The 15,039-nt window shown below is 42.5% G+C and overlaps 1 protein-coding gene across 1 annotated transcript in view; it reads right to left on the reverse strand.

The window, feature by feature from the left end:
- ccp110 (centriolar coiled-coil protein 110) overlaps positions 1–15,039 on the reverse strand; it is a 664,638-nt gene that overhangs the window by 266,427 nt on the left and 383,172 nt on the right. The gene's annotated exons all lie outside the window — the stretch shown is intronic.

Genomic DNA, 15,039 nt, shown 5'->3' on the forward strand with positions numbered 1-15,039 from the left:
AAAGGAATTTGGACATATATGAATCTAGAGATCTGAACCAATCTTGTGGTGGTTTAGTTGGGATCATTGAGAATAAATAATTTACTTTTGGTAAGACCATCATTTTTATAGCGGCAACCCTTCCCATGAGTGATATGGGTAAACATTTCCATCTAGCCAGATCGCCTTCTACTTTCTTTAAAAGTGGGATATGGTTTAATTTAGTCAGATCTGCAAGCTTGGGAGAAACATTCATACCTTAATATTTTATATTTCCCGATTGCAGTGGTGTAGAAGAAGAATTATGGAAGGAGCAATTAATCGGGAGGACTGTAGATTTTGACCAGTTAATTGAGTAATCTGATATTGTTGCAAAAGAGTTTATCAATTCAATCACCCCAGAGATATTGGTTTGTGAGTTTTGGAGAAAAAGTAACACATCATCCGCATAAAGGCTGATTTTATGTTTCACGTTCTTGCATTTTATGCCCTTAATTACTGAATTCTGTCTAATTGCTGCTGCTAGTGGTTCAATAAAAACTGCAAACAGTGAAGGGGAGAGTGGGCATCCCTGCCTGGTGCCCCTCAGGAGACAGAAGCTGGAGGATGTTTGTTCATTTGTTTTGACACAAGCTGTTGGGGAATTGTATAATATTTTTAACCAGTTAATGAAAGAGGTTCCAAAACCAAATCTGTGTAAAGTTGCAAACAGAAATTTCCAGTTAACTCTTTCAAATGCTTTTTCTGCATCCAAAGAAAATATTGTAGTTTCAAGGTTTTTACTGTATGAGTAGTCTATCAAATTAAGTAATCTACGTGTATTTGTTGATGAGTGCCTACCTTTTATGAAACCAGTTTGGTCAGGATGAATTAAGAGGGGGGTTATTTTCTCCAGTCTCTTTGAGAGAGCTTTGAAGATTATTTTGGGGTCTCTACATTTATAAGGGATATTGGACGATAGCTTGAGGGATATACAGGGACTTTGCCTGGTTTTAGCAGGAGATTAATGTTTGCAGAATTCATATTTGATGGAAGTCTGCCCTTTTCTTTGATTTCCAACAACGTTCTGTAAAAAACTGGTGCTAGAATTGTCCAGAATTCTTTGTAGAATTCTGCAGGAAAGCCGTCTGGACCTGGAGCCTTATTATTGAGCATGCTTATCAGGGCTTCCTGGAGTTCACCTGGGGTCAGTGGTGAATCCAGTGCCATTGCTTGAGTGTCTAATAATTTGGGAAGAGTTATGTTGTCCAAAAACTGATCAATTTCCTTTTTACATGGGTTTATTTGTGGTGAATACAACATTTTATAGAAATCCCTGAAAATGTTGTTTATTCGTTTCGGGTCATATACTGTGTTCCCAGATAAATCTTGAACAGCACATATAGTTGTTTTTTCTTTATTTATTTTTAGCTGGTTTGCTAGAAATTGACCGGATTTATTACCATGTTCATAATTTTGTAAGCGTAGTCTTTGTACTAAGAATTTTTTTTTTTTTTTATCAATTATCTCATTTAATTCTAGTTTTGTTTTGCGTATTCTGTTCAATGTTTCCTGATCTTGGTGTGACACGTCGGCTTCTTTTAGAGATTTGATGGTTTTTTCTAATTCCTGAATATTTTTGTTTTCTTCTTTCTTTTTATGTGATGAGAAAGAAATTATTTTACCTCTCATCACAGTTGTCCCTGCTTCCCAAAGAACAGAAACTGATGTTCCGGGAGCGTCATTATAGTCTAAATATAGAGTCCATTATTTTTTAAAATATTTAATAAAGTCTTCAGCTTTAAGCAGTGATGTATTAAATCTCCAGTTTTTACTTGCCATAGAATTATTCTTGTGCATTAGTGTTAGAGATACAGGAGCATGATCGCTGACAGCTATAGGGTGAATCTCAGTGTCTGAAATGTCACTCAGCAGTGAGCTGCTGACCAAAGAATAATCCAGATGAGAGTAGTAGTGATGAACATGTGAGGAAAAAAGTATATTCCTTACCGTTGGGGTGAAGGGAGCGCCATGCATCGCAAAGGCCAAAGTCGCTCATATACTGTTTAATTATATTTGTGGACTGCCAATTACGCTGAGTTCCTGCTGTATTGAGCCTATCCATTTCTTCATTTAGTCCAAGGTTGAGGTCGCCTCCAAGAACAAGTGTGCCATCTAAATGTTCAGAGACTACACTGAAAAAACCGTGAAAGAATGAGGAATCATCAACATTTGGACCATATACACTTACAATACTGTGAAATGCACTATACACAGGTACACACACACACACAGGTCTTTATCACCCGGTTCCACATTTATTTACAATTTTTCCAAGTTATGACTGAACACAGTCTGACAGCTGTCAGTCCCAGCTGATTTCCCTCTGTCTCCGCTCCTCTCCGTCTCACTATAAAAAGGGAAGGAAACCATTATCAGTCCAAATCGCCATCAGCTGTTCTCACCGGCGTCTCCAGCACCGCCCCGTTGAGCCCACTGCACCACTCCTCCCCTGCAGCCGCGCCCGGGACCACACCTCCGCCACAAATACATAGATTTTTATCAAGTATAGATAGTTTCATGATTAAGAATCTGCCCTCTGGATCTATAACTGTATCGAGTACTGTGAAATTAATATTTTTATGTATTAAAATTGCTACTCCCCTTTGTCTAGAATTATAACAAGCTGAGAACACATTAGGAAACTCAAGTGTTTCAAGTTCATTCGAATCTCTAAGAGGTCTGTGGGTCTCTTGTAAAAGGACAACATCTGCCTGTAGTTTTTTGAGTTGGTTAAATATTTTTAACCTATTTTCTCTGGAGCCAGCTCCATTTACATTCCGTGTAACAAACCTTAGTGTGCCTATAGATGTCTGTGTATAACTAGGGGTGTACGCTGTGTGTGTCGCTTAGGAGAGAATACATCACTTGTTCAGAAATAAAGAGAAGGAGAGAGAGAAAAAATGTGTGGCGAGATGCTCCCTGAGGCTGACTATGTGTGTGCATATTTACTAATATGAGTAGGCTTGGCTTAAGTGTGTGTATCCTATACGACTGTGTGTGCTGTCTGACTGATGTAAATGTGCTGCCGTTGAGCGCATGACTGTGCGTGACCGTGCAGTGCGTATGTGCCAAAATAAAGGATGTTGTTTGTGGATGAGTGTGGAAGCAGGTGATCGAAGCAGTGAAAGAAATAAAGAAAGAAACCAAGGACAAGGGTGAGCAGCATAAAAACAAGAGGGGGAAAAAGAGAGAAAAAAAACGAGAAAGAAAAAAAAACGGAAACATTCCAATCAAACCATTGACGGAGAGTGACGGTGTTAATTCTGCTATCATATCACACTTAAGATGCAATTTGATACCGGTAAGTTAAACAGATGTTGATGCAAGTTTGTGTGAGTGGCTAGGAGAAGAGTTTAGCGGATTCTTATCTGGTGTGAAGTTAATACAGCCATGGAATGATGTCGGGGTTGCGGTGGAGCTGTCCGTCCACGTACAGCCGGTCCACAGCGAGGACAGCGCGGGAGCCCTTCTGGATAAAGCCACGTCGGATTGGGAAGAGGACCCTGCGTCGTTCCAGGATCTCTTTGGAGAACTGGTCGTTCACGCTGAAGTCCATTCCTTTTAATTCCCTGCCGCGGCTTTTCACCTGTTCCTTTTGTTTGAAGTGGCTGAATTTGGCCACAATGGGACGTGGTCTCCCAGCCACAGTCCACATGGGGCCAAGGCGATGTATCCTATCGAAGACGATGTTCTTCACCGTGTCCTCCGGCAGCTTCAGGTGGGTTTTGATGAAGCTTTTTACTGTAGTCTCCGCGTACTCTCCAGCGGCTTCTGGAATACCAGAGAATACCAGATTATCATGCATGCTACAAGCTTGTGGATCAATAACTGTTTCTTTTATTTTTTTATTTTCTCTATTTAGCTGAGTAACATTGTCTGTGAGACATTTCACCGGCTCCCTTAGCGTGGCATTTTCAGCAGCAAGTGTTTCCACCTGCTGCTGGTTGAACTCCAGGGATTCTCGCAAGGATTTAAACTCCCGGTGAAGAATCTCCACCAAGGACAGCCTTGCATCGAAACTGGACAATCGTTGGTCGATTGACTCCAGTATGTCGACAATATCTTTGCCGGCTGGCGATTTTGTGCCAGGGGAATCTGCCGGGCGAAGTCTTTTCGACGACGGCGTCTCAGATTTGGCCGGGGAAGCTGCACTCTGGGCCTTCTTCATCACGAGATCCTGGAAGCACTGATCAATGTAATCTTGGAGAGCCTCTAAACTCTCCCCGTTGTTCTCCAGGGTGTTGGAGATTATTTAGACAAATGTTGTTAGTTACAAGACAATTGATAAGTGTATTTGGTAATACTGAAGCTTAAAGGAATTTGTTCAAATCTAAACTACCATTCGCTTTAATTTTCTGCCAAAATCTCCAGTGTCTGACGTCAGTTATAACATGATTCGCTTACCTTGTCCATCACCTCCGTCACTTACCTCCCGTGTTAAATTTTTTTCAAGTATTTATTAATGGATTAACAATTCCTTTTGAAACATTGATTTCTAAATAGTGTTTTTGTTTTAAATGAAATTATTAAATAACAAATTACTTATTTATCAATTTAATTTTTAAATAAATAAAATAATTTAAAATGAATTTACAAATGCATATTTCATTATACAATTAATTATTTCAACACAGAATTGTCTACTTCGATGCATGTGACTGTTCTGGTCTTTCATATGTGTCATCATTATTGGTTACTTGCTCTTGTCCTTATTATCCCGCCATGCCTCCCACGTCTGTCCCGTGTTGTCACGTGATGTAATGTTTGTTTTTGTTGTGACTGTGTAAATAGTAAAGTAATAGCAGAAGGGAGGAAGGTGTTCCTCCTGAATGCAATATTTGAATTAGCCTTAAAGGATCTGCAAATGAATATGATGCAAATGGCTTGATCATAGTTTTTATTTGCCATAGTTTCAGTTTCTATTTATCATGACAACATTTATCTTTACACTTTAAAAATCTTAGAAATATCTGCGTCTAGGTCTGCGTCTTATGTGAGTGTTTTCAGTTTGCCTCCCTAGTCTCGTCATGTTAATCACTCCCAGCTGTGTTTCCCACCTGTGTGTAATCTCCATGTGTTCTCTGAGTGTATTTAAGTTGTATTTTCAGTCTTAGTAATTGCTGGTTCGTCTGTGTTGTTTCCCCTCGGTCACCCTGCGTCTCTCCGTATGTATTTCCCCGGACCTCCCTGCTTCTTCGTTTCTGGTTTGTGTTGTTAGTTTACCCAGTTTAGGTTTCAGTTTCATGTTCCCAGTGCCTTGTTGTTTGTATTTCTTTTGTTTAATAAATACTAGAGATGGACCGATCCGATATTACGTATCGGTATCGGTCCGATACTGACCTAAATTACTGGATCGGATATCGGAGAAAAATAAAAAATGTAATCCGATCCATTAAATATCACGAAAGCACCTCACAAAACTTGCAACACGCCGTAACTCACCTCAGAACGTTAGCAGTCGGAGCAGTATGCATCACGTGATAGAGCAGCTGTGGCATGCGGGACCTGTCGGTGGTCTGGATAGCATGTGGAGCTTCGCTAGCAACCCGGCATTTCATCTCCGACAAAGTTATCCCGAGAGAAGTAAAGCAAGTGTGTAAGTCCATCTCTGAATGTTTGTAAAGCATTCCTGCGTTAAGCTTAACAAGCGATATATGGAGCGACTGCCTCTCGCTCTCCGGCTGCTACTTCAATCGTGAAACTGCTTAATGATCAGCTGATCGGCTTTTCTGTCGCGAGTCCGTGTCTCTTGTTTGTTTTTGGCCCACTTTGCACCAGAAAGAGGAAACCAGCGGCTGAACAACAGCAGCACGTTTAAGCTTGATCAGCTGTTGTTAGAATTTATTTATTATTACTTTCTACTCCAGGATCTTTTTCTACGTAGCTGACGGCTGGTAACTGTGCAGGGGCGGATCTAGCAAAGTTTAGCCAGGGGGGCCGATAGGGCATGAACAGGGAAAAGGGGGCACAAAGACATACTTTTCTTTCTTATTCTCATTTAAAATGTCTAGCTTTTAATAAATAATTATCTGACACCCAAAGTTTTAATTTGATGTAAAATGAATAGAAGTCAATTACTGTATATAGTGACTATTAAGTCTAATATACCCTAGTAAGCTATAGTACTTTTTCCTTTGGGAAGGTACCATCTGTGCAGTCTGCAATTTTGTTGAAGAAAGATGTTGAATCTATTTAATATTTCTTGAAAAATAATTGATTTCTGTGCATTTTTTTTCACACTGCATCAAATTAAGGTTGATTACGTCGATTAAGCATCATGAGGTGGAGCGTGAGGGATGGTTCCCTATTTTTTATTTATTTATTTTTGTTGTTGCTGGGAGTTGGAACCCTATTAGTTAGGTTGCTTAATATTTACGCTAAGTACTCTTTAAAATACCAGAATAGGGAGGATGGTGTAGGTTTAAGTTTATTAGATTGATCAGTATTGCTGAACTATGAAATATTTTTTTTGTACACAGGTATAACAGAATAGCTTTAGTGTAGTTGTTGTTTTAAACTTGAGTATGAACTTATACAAAATGCAGCAAGATATTTAAAAAACAGTTTTGTTGATTAAAAAACACTATATCGGATTCATATCGGTATCGGCAGATATCCAAATTTATGATATCGGTATCGGTATCGGACATAAAAAAGTGGTATCGTGCCATCTCTAATAAATACTCACCTGCACCAGAGCTGCCGCGTCCTGGTCCTACATAATTCCACACGGCTTGCCCCGGCAAACCGTGACAGGATGACATTACTTTGGCCTCCAGTAGCACTGTGAGGAATCTTGGAGTTGTATATGTCCTTCTACACTCAACAAAAATATAAACGCAACACCTTTGTTACTGCTCCCATTCCCCATGGGATGGACGTAGAGACCTAAAATTCATTCCAGATACACAATATAACCGTCCCTCCCAAACAGTGGTCACAAATCAGTCCAAATGTGTGGTAGTGGGCACATCTGCCATATTGAGATAATCCATCCCACCTCACAGGTGTGCCACATCAGGATGCTGATCTGACATCATGAGTAGTGCACAGGTGTACCTCAGACTGCCCACAATAAAAGGCCACCCTGGAATGTGCAGTTTTGTCTCACAGCAAAATGCCACAGATGCCACAAGCAATGAGGGAGCGTGCAATTGGCATGCTGACAGCAGGAATGTCAACCAGATCTGTCGCCCGTGCATTGAATGTTCATTTCTCAACCATAAGCCGTCTCCACAGGCGTTTCAGAGAATATGGCAGCACATCCAACCGGCCTCACAACCGCAGACCTCGTGTAACCACACCAGCCCAGGACCTCCACATCCAGCAGGTTCACCTCCAAGATCATCTGAGACCAGCCACCCAGACAGCTGCTGGAACAATTGGTTTGCACAACCAAACAATTTCTGCACAAACTGTCAGAAACCGTCTCAGGGACGCTCAACTGCATGCCCGTCGTCCTCATCGGGGTCTTGACCTGACTCCAGCTCGTCGCCGTAACAGACTTGTGTGGGCAAATGCTCACATTCGATGGCGTCTGGCACGTTGGAGAGGTGTGCGCTTCACGGATGAATCATGGTTCACATTGTTCAGGGCAGATGGCAGCTGAGAATGTCCCAGTTCTTGCATGGCCAGCATACTCACCGGACATGTCACCCATTGAGCATGTTCGGGATGTGCTTGACCGGCGTATACGACAGCGTGTACCAGTTCCCACGAATATCCAACAACCTCGCACAGCCATTGAAGTGGAGTGGACCAACATTCCACAGGCCACAATTGACAATCTGATAGACTCCATGCGACGATGTGTTGCACTGCATAAGGCAAATGGTGGTCACACCAGATACTGACCGGTTCTGGGTCCCCAGACCCCCAATAGCGCAAAAAACTGCACATTCCAGGGTGGCCTTTTGTTGTGGGCAGTCTGAGGTACACCTGTGCACTACTCATGATGTCAGATCAGCATCCTGATGTGGCACACCTGTGAGGTGGGATGGATTATCTCAATATGGCAGATGTTCCCACTACCACACATTTGGACTGATTTGTGACCACTGTTTGGGAGGGATGGTTATATTGTGTATCTGGAATGAATTTTAGGTCTCTACGTCCATCCCATGGGGAATGGGAACAGTAACAAAGGTGTTGCGTTTATATTTTTGTTGAGTGTATTTTAAAATACTGTGTAGGGTTTTTGTCAAATGATTAAGAAACAGACTCTTTGTCACAAGAGAGAGAAAGGTTGTATCTTAAAAGAAATGTCTCCAAAATTTAGTAGAGTCCGATGTCATGCAGTTTCATAAACATGTATTCTCCCCAAAGAATGACACCTGAAAACTTTGCGTTAAATGAACTTTTCTTGTATGTTTGTATCTATATGTCAGGTTGGGTATCAGACGCCACCTCTCTGGGGACATCTCGGGCCTTCCAAGGTTTGGAGGCCTATCTCCACCCACCACCACTTCCCCTGCCGGTGGCGGACTCCCTCGGGTGTCGGTGCGTTGGTGGTTCTTTGTATCTGGGGATGGGCGTCCGGGTACACACCGGCTCACTCCTTGGCGGCCGCTTATTGGGGCTCGCTCGGGCCATTTCGGAGGTGGGGTGCCCCCGGCCTCTCGGCCTGGGGCTCGGTCACTCAGGCACAGCTGGCTGCCGGCGGAGCCCACGGGCGCATCACTGCAACTCCCCCTGGCTTCTGCTCCGCGGCTGCTGAATGAGCCCTCATCTGGGACTCTCCTTAGCTCTTACTGGGACAGTGGCGCAGCTGCCCCTCTGTGGGTCTTCCTTGGTCTCTTGTGTTCTGGGGGCCTCTGGATGTCTGGAGTTTTGATCTCCTCCATACCCGCTTGATACCATAAAGGACAGGGCTGTGGCTCCCCACACTCCCTAACAGATCATTACATGGAGAAACCTTTGGAATGCAAGCATGCTGATCCACACAGGTATGCACACAGGTGTACACATGGGTATTCACAGACGCGGACTAAAGCTTTCTTGGCTGCTGCCTCAAAGCACACTGTGCGCTGTCTATCTTGCGTGCTGAACAATATCGTCTATTATTTAGTAACTATTGATATCTATGACTAGCTAGTTTATTGTGATGGTGCTTTTTTTTTTCTATTATTATGTTGCTCTTTGTTGTTTGCTGTCTCCTCTGTTTGTTTGTTTTTTCTTCTCCATATAGGTGACCCAGGAGTTGTTTTTTTTTTGTTGTTTGTTTTTTTTTCTCTCTTCCCCCCCTTCTCACCGTCTCTTCTCCTCTTTGGTTTTCTCTCTTTCTCTCCCCCTCTTTCTTTCATTCTTTCCCCCTGTCCTATTAAAAAAAAAAAAAAAAAAAAAAAAAAAAGATGACAAAGGATGAACTGAAGCTCCGCCATCACGTGATGTCACATGCTGCTGTTTCTGATGTCACAAAAAAAAAAAAAAAAAAAAAAAGAACTTTTCTTTTCCCTTTTTAGGAGGCGCCTGATATCAACGTGAAACGCACTGCAGTGCTTCTTGCCTTTCCTGTATACCTGTGGGAGGAGGACCCAGAATTCTTTAAGACATGTAATGTAGGGGAGACCGGGGATAGTTGTAACGTGGGTCAGTTGTAACACTTCCAATTTCTCCAATCAGGGCTAAGTTTCAAATGATGTGACTCATCCTGTGCATGCCCAATTCAGTTCTGCTATCACATGTGAAAAATCAGCACATTTTGTCAAACACAGACAATTTAACATGAAAAAAAGTAATTTGTATGCCAAAAAGTAAGTTTTTCTACTTTATTTCAATTTGTAATAGCATTATCTGCTTTGCAGTTAAACTCATCAAACTTAAATTATGTTATTTGTATGTCTATGGGGATATATTCTGTGTAGGTCTTTAGTGCTAATGTTTTAGCCGTTGGCTGTAATGTTAGCGAGTTCATGGCTATAGGAGTCTGGGTCAGTTGTAACAGCAACAGTCTGGGTTAGTTGTAACAATAATGCAGATGTTACAACTTACCACACTATTACTTTAACTTATATTAAACAAGTTGGGGCAACGACATCAGCAGAGAGAGGTTCACTGGTCGCATTTGTATATGCGGTAATGCCATTGGCAACACAATTCCTCCACTGTTTGTGTTCCCACACATACATTATGCAGACCACTGTGTCAGAGATGGACCAGTAGGAAGTACTGGTAGTGGAAATAAGTCAGGATGGGTGCAAGAAACAGATTTCCTCATCTTTCTGAAGCACTTTGCAAACCACACCAAGGTAAGCCATGATAAAAAGTAATGGAATTGCGATGCTGGTGAACAACTACATTTTTTCAGCTTCATTGTTATGTTCAAAATTGGTGCAAGAGTTGTAGGTTATAATGCCCACTGAGCCAATGAGGCCAAACTCAAGGAAGACCAACCAAAGTTAATGAAATATTCAGTTGCAGAAAATTCCATAATTTTTCTTTTTTGGGGGGTTGGAATATGTTCAAAAGCTAGATTTCTGCATTCTGTCACACACACACACAGAGCTACATAAATGGATGTAAGTGCATTCATGTGTTGAATAAACAAAGATTACATGTTAATGTTTTGTTAGTACCCTTATTTCATTGTGTTACATTTCACCCCAGGATATGTTACAACTAACCCAGACTATGGGGTTAATTGTAACATTTCACTCTTCGTGTTTGAGACCATACCATGCAATGGGTAATTGTGCTGCAGAGAAAATAACTGCACTATTTAATAGCAGAGACATGTAAATACTTTGCATTACATTTTGAATCCACTACCTTAAAAGAGCTTCAATTTACAGACAGAAATGTCAAAAATGTTACAACTATCCCCGGTCTCCCCTAAGTGTATTTTTGCATCACTTAAATTCTGCCAGTGAGATAAAATGCCATGGATTTTTTAAAATACAATTTAATACCCTAGCAGCTACCAAATTGTACAAGCAAAATACCCTCTCTTTAGAAAACCCTTACACACACACACAAACACACACACAGGGTCAGGAGCAGGGCACAGGCGTATTACAGCACTTCGGCTATGCTGCAGGTGGCCCAAAAACCAGGCTGAAGTCGAGATTTAGTTTCTTTTTGAGATAAAGTCATGAAATAAAAAATTACTTTTTTTTAGAAAAATAACAAACATACAAATTATGTAGTGCAAGAAGCTAACACTTTAGCTTTAGTTAATGTACATTTTTCAAAAAAGTAGAGTACCCTAACTCGTTACAAAGTAACCCACTACACTGCTGAATGTTTTGCTAGATTAGGAGTACCCAGGAGTACACAGAATGATCAGCTTCCTTCAGCGCTATTTCTGGTGGCCCACATTATCACGAGACGTTCGGGAGTACGTCTCTGCCTGTTCAACCTGCGCCTGCAGCAAGCTGGGACATCAACCTCCGGCCGGCTTGCTGCAACCTTTACCTACACCGTCTCAGCCGTTGTCCCATATCGCTGTGGATTTTGTTACTGAGGGGGTTCAGGCCTATGCAGAACAGCAGTGGGGACAGAGCATCTCCTTGGTAGAGCCCGCACTTGATGGTGACTTGTGCTATGGCCTTGGAGTTGGCCTCTAGTGTTGTACGCCACATCCCCATTGAGTTCCTGATGAAGGCTCTTAGGGTCCTGTTGATCTTGTACAATTCTAAGCATTCCAGTATCCAGCTGTGGGGCACTGAGTCATAGGCCTTCTTGTAATCAATCCAGGCAGTGCACAGGTTGGTCAGTCTGGTCTTGCAGTCTCGGCTGACTGTTCTGTCTACCAGTAGCTGGTGTTTTGCGCCTCTGGTATTTTTGCCAATCCCTTTCTGTGCCCCACTCATGTATTGACCCATGTGCCTGTTCGTCTTAGCCGATATTGTGCCTGACAGGAGCTTCCATGTAGGACTGAGGCAGGTTATTGGTCGGTAGTTGGATGGGACCGGTCCCTTCTTGGGGTCCTTGGGGATCAGGACCGTTCGACCTTCGGTTAGCCATTCCGGGTGTCTCTCGTTAACTAGCAGCTGGTTCATTTGTGCTGCCAGACGCTTGTGGAGTGCAGTCAGCTTCTTCAGCCAGTAGACGTTAACCATGTCGAGCCCTGGTGCTGTCCAACTCTTCATACTGGAGACCCTTTCTTGGATATCTGCCACTGTGATGGTTACTGGACCCTGTTCAGGGAGGTCGCTATGGTATGTACATATATATGTACACACACATTAGGGATGCATCGATACCGGTATCTGGTATCGGCCTCGATACCACATACTAGAGTACTCGTACTCGTTAAAAGTCCCCCGATACCAGGGACCAATACCATGGTCTGAGACCTGTCTATGTTTGAGTGGCATGTAAGGGGTTAATCACAGGCGCCGAGTGCCCGCCCCCAGGCCCCGGCTGCAGCTCAGAGCGGGGAGAAGGCGAGGCGAGACATATCAGCCGTGTGGAACTATTTTAAAGTGAATGAAGACAACAAAACAAAGGCAGATTGCAAATTGTGCTCAGCGAAATTGTCCAGAGGAGGATCAAAAGGTAGCGCATTTAACACAAGTAATTTAATCGAGTACAAAAAGTTTACCCACGCTTATTTACCCATGCTTATTAGCACAGAGGAGCATAGCTGAGGCTATAGCAGTGGGACCTGTGATGTTCACAGAACTTTTATTTTGAAAGGTCGAATGTAAGGCGGAAGGATGATATATAAAAAAGGAGACAACAGAAAACGGTAGATGAACAAGTTAGCGCTGCAGACTGTGTTGCCGCTGCAAGCCTGAGAATTAAAGAATGGAACTGAAATACGGAAGGTGTCATCATTAATGTTTGAGGCATGCAAACATTACATTGGCGACGAGAGTAAAGGTTACAACCAAAGCAAGACGAAGGAAGTTGCCTTACCCGGAGCTTAGGAGACAAGAACATGGCTGCACACGCTACTCCACTTCCACCCTTCGACACGGAGACCGACCTCGGTTCCGTCGGACCTCGCTGGACGAAATGGCTTTAGAGGTTTGAAAACTACACCACCGCAATGAATATTACTGGATTAAGAGATTAAGAGCATTATTGCTGCATGTGGCTGGTGAAAAAGTGCATGACGTTTGCGACACTTTAGCAATGGATGGCGACAATTACGCAGATACAAAACAGAAATTGTCAGCGTACTTTGCGCCTAAGAAAAACGTGCAGTATCAGATTTATCTGTTCAGGAAAGTGGTGCAGGAGTCAGGTGAAACGTTGGACAACTATCACACCAGGCTTAGGATTCTAGCCAAAAACTGTGAGTTTGCAGACTGCAGAAATCAAAACACAACTTATCCAAAGCTGTACACCATCACAGCTGCGTAGAAAAGCACTCAGAGAACCTGATTTAACGTTGGATGATCTATTAAATCATGGGCGTGCATGTGAGTTGTCTGAATTGCAAGCTACAGGGATGGAAGCTGACAAGACAGCTGCAGTTAATGAAGTACAGCACAAAACAGGACGTGACGCCACGGCTACAGGGAGTGCAGAATTATTAGGTAAATGAGTATTTTGTCCACATCATCCTCTTCATGCATGTTGTCTTACTCCAAGCTGTATAGGCTCGAAAGCCTACTACCAATTAAGCATATTAGGTGATGTGCATCTCTGTAATGAGAAGGGGTGTGGTCTAATGACATCAACACCCTATATCAGGTTTGCATAATTATTAGGCAACATCCTTTCCTTTGGCAAAATGGGTCAAAAGAAGGATTTGACAGGCTCAGAAAAGTCAAAAATAGTGAGATAGCTTGCAGAGGGATGCAGCAGTCTCAAAATTGCAAAGCTTCTGAAGCGTGATCATTGAACAATCAAGCGTTTCATTCAAGATAGTCAACAGGGTCGCAAGAAGCGTGTGGAAAAACCAAGGCGCAAAATAACTGCCCATGAACTGAGAAAAGTCAAGTGTGCAGCTGCCAAGATGGCACTTGCCACCAGTTTGGCCATATTTCAGAGCTGCAACATCACTGGAGTGCCCAAAAGCACAAGGTGTGCAATACTCAGAGACATGGCCAAGGTAAGAAAGGCTGAAAGACGACCACCACTGAACAAGACACACAAGCTGAAACGTCAAGACTGGGCCAAGAAATATCTCAAGACTGGTTTTTCTAAGGTTTTATGGACTGATGAAATGAGAGTGAGTCTTGATGGGCCAGATGGATGGGCCCGTGGCTGGATTGGTAAAGGGCAGAGAGCTCCAGTCCGACTCAGACGCCAGCAAGGTGGAAGTGGAGTACTGGTTTGGGCTGGTATCATCAAAGATGAGCTTGTGGGGCCTTTTCGGGTTGAGGATGGAGTCAAGCTCAACTCCCAGTCCTACTGCCAGTTTCTGGAAGACACCTTCTTCAAGCAGTGGTACAGGAAGAAGTCTGCATCCTTCAAGAAAAACATGATTTTCATGCAGGACAATTCTCCATCACACGCGTCCAAGTACTCCACAGCATGGCTGGCAAGAAAGGGTATAAAAGAAGAAAAACTAATGACATGGCCTCCTTGTTCACCTGATCTGAATCCCATTGAGAACCTGTGGTCCATCATCAAATGTGAGATTTACAAGGAGGGAAAACAGTACACCTCTCTGAACAGTGTCTGGGAGGCTGTGGTTGCTGCTGCACGCAATGTTGATGGTGAACAGATCAAAACACTGACAGAATCCATGGATGGCAGGCTTTTGAGTGTCCTTGCAAAGAAAGGTGGCTATATTGGTCGCTGATTTGTTTTTGTTTTGTTTTTGAATGTCAGAAATGTATATTTGTGAATGTGGAGATGTTATATTGGTTTCACTGGTAAAAATAAATAATTGAAATGGGTATATATTTGTTTTTTGTTAAGTTGCCTAATAATTATGCACAGTAATAGTCACCTGCACACACAGATATCCCCCTAAAATAGCTAAAACTAAAAACAAACTAAAAACTACTTCCAAAAACAGTCAGCTTTGATATTAATGAGTTTTTTGAGTTCATTGAGAACATGGTTGTTGTTCAATAATAAAATTATTCCTCAAAAATACAACTTGCCTAATAATTC

This window comes from Astatotilapia calliptera, chromosome 4, assembly GCF_964374335.1.
Source record: "Astatotilapia calliptera chromosome 4, fAstCal68.1, whole genome shotgun sequence".
NCBI classification, from domain to species: Eukaryota; Metazoa; Chordata; class Actinopteri; order Cichliformes; family Cichlidae; genus Astatotilapia; species Astatotilapia calliptera.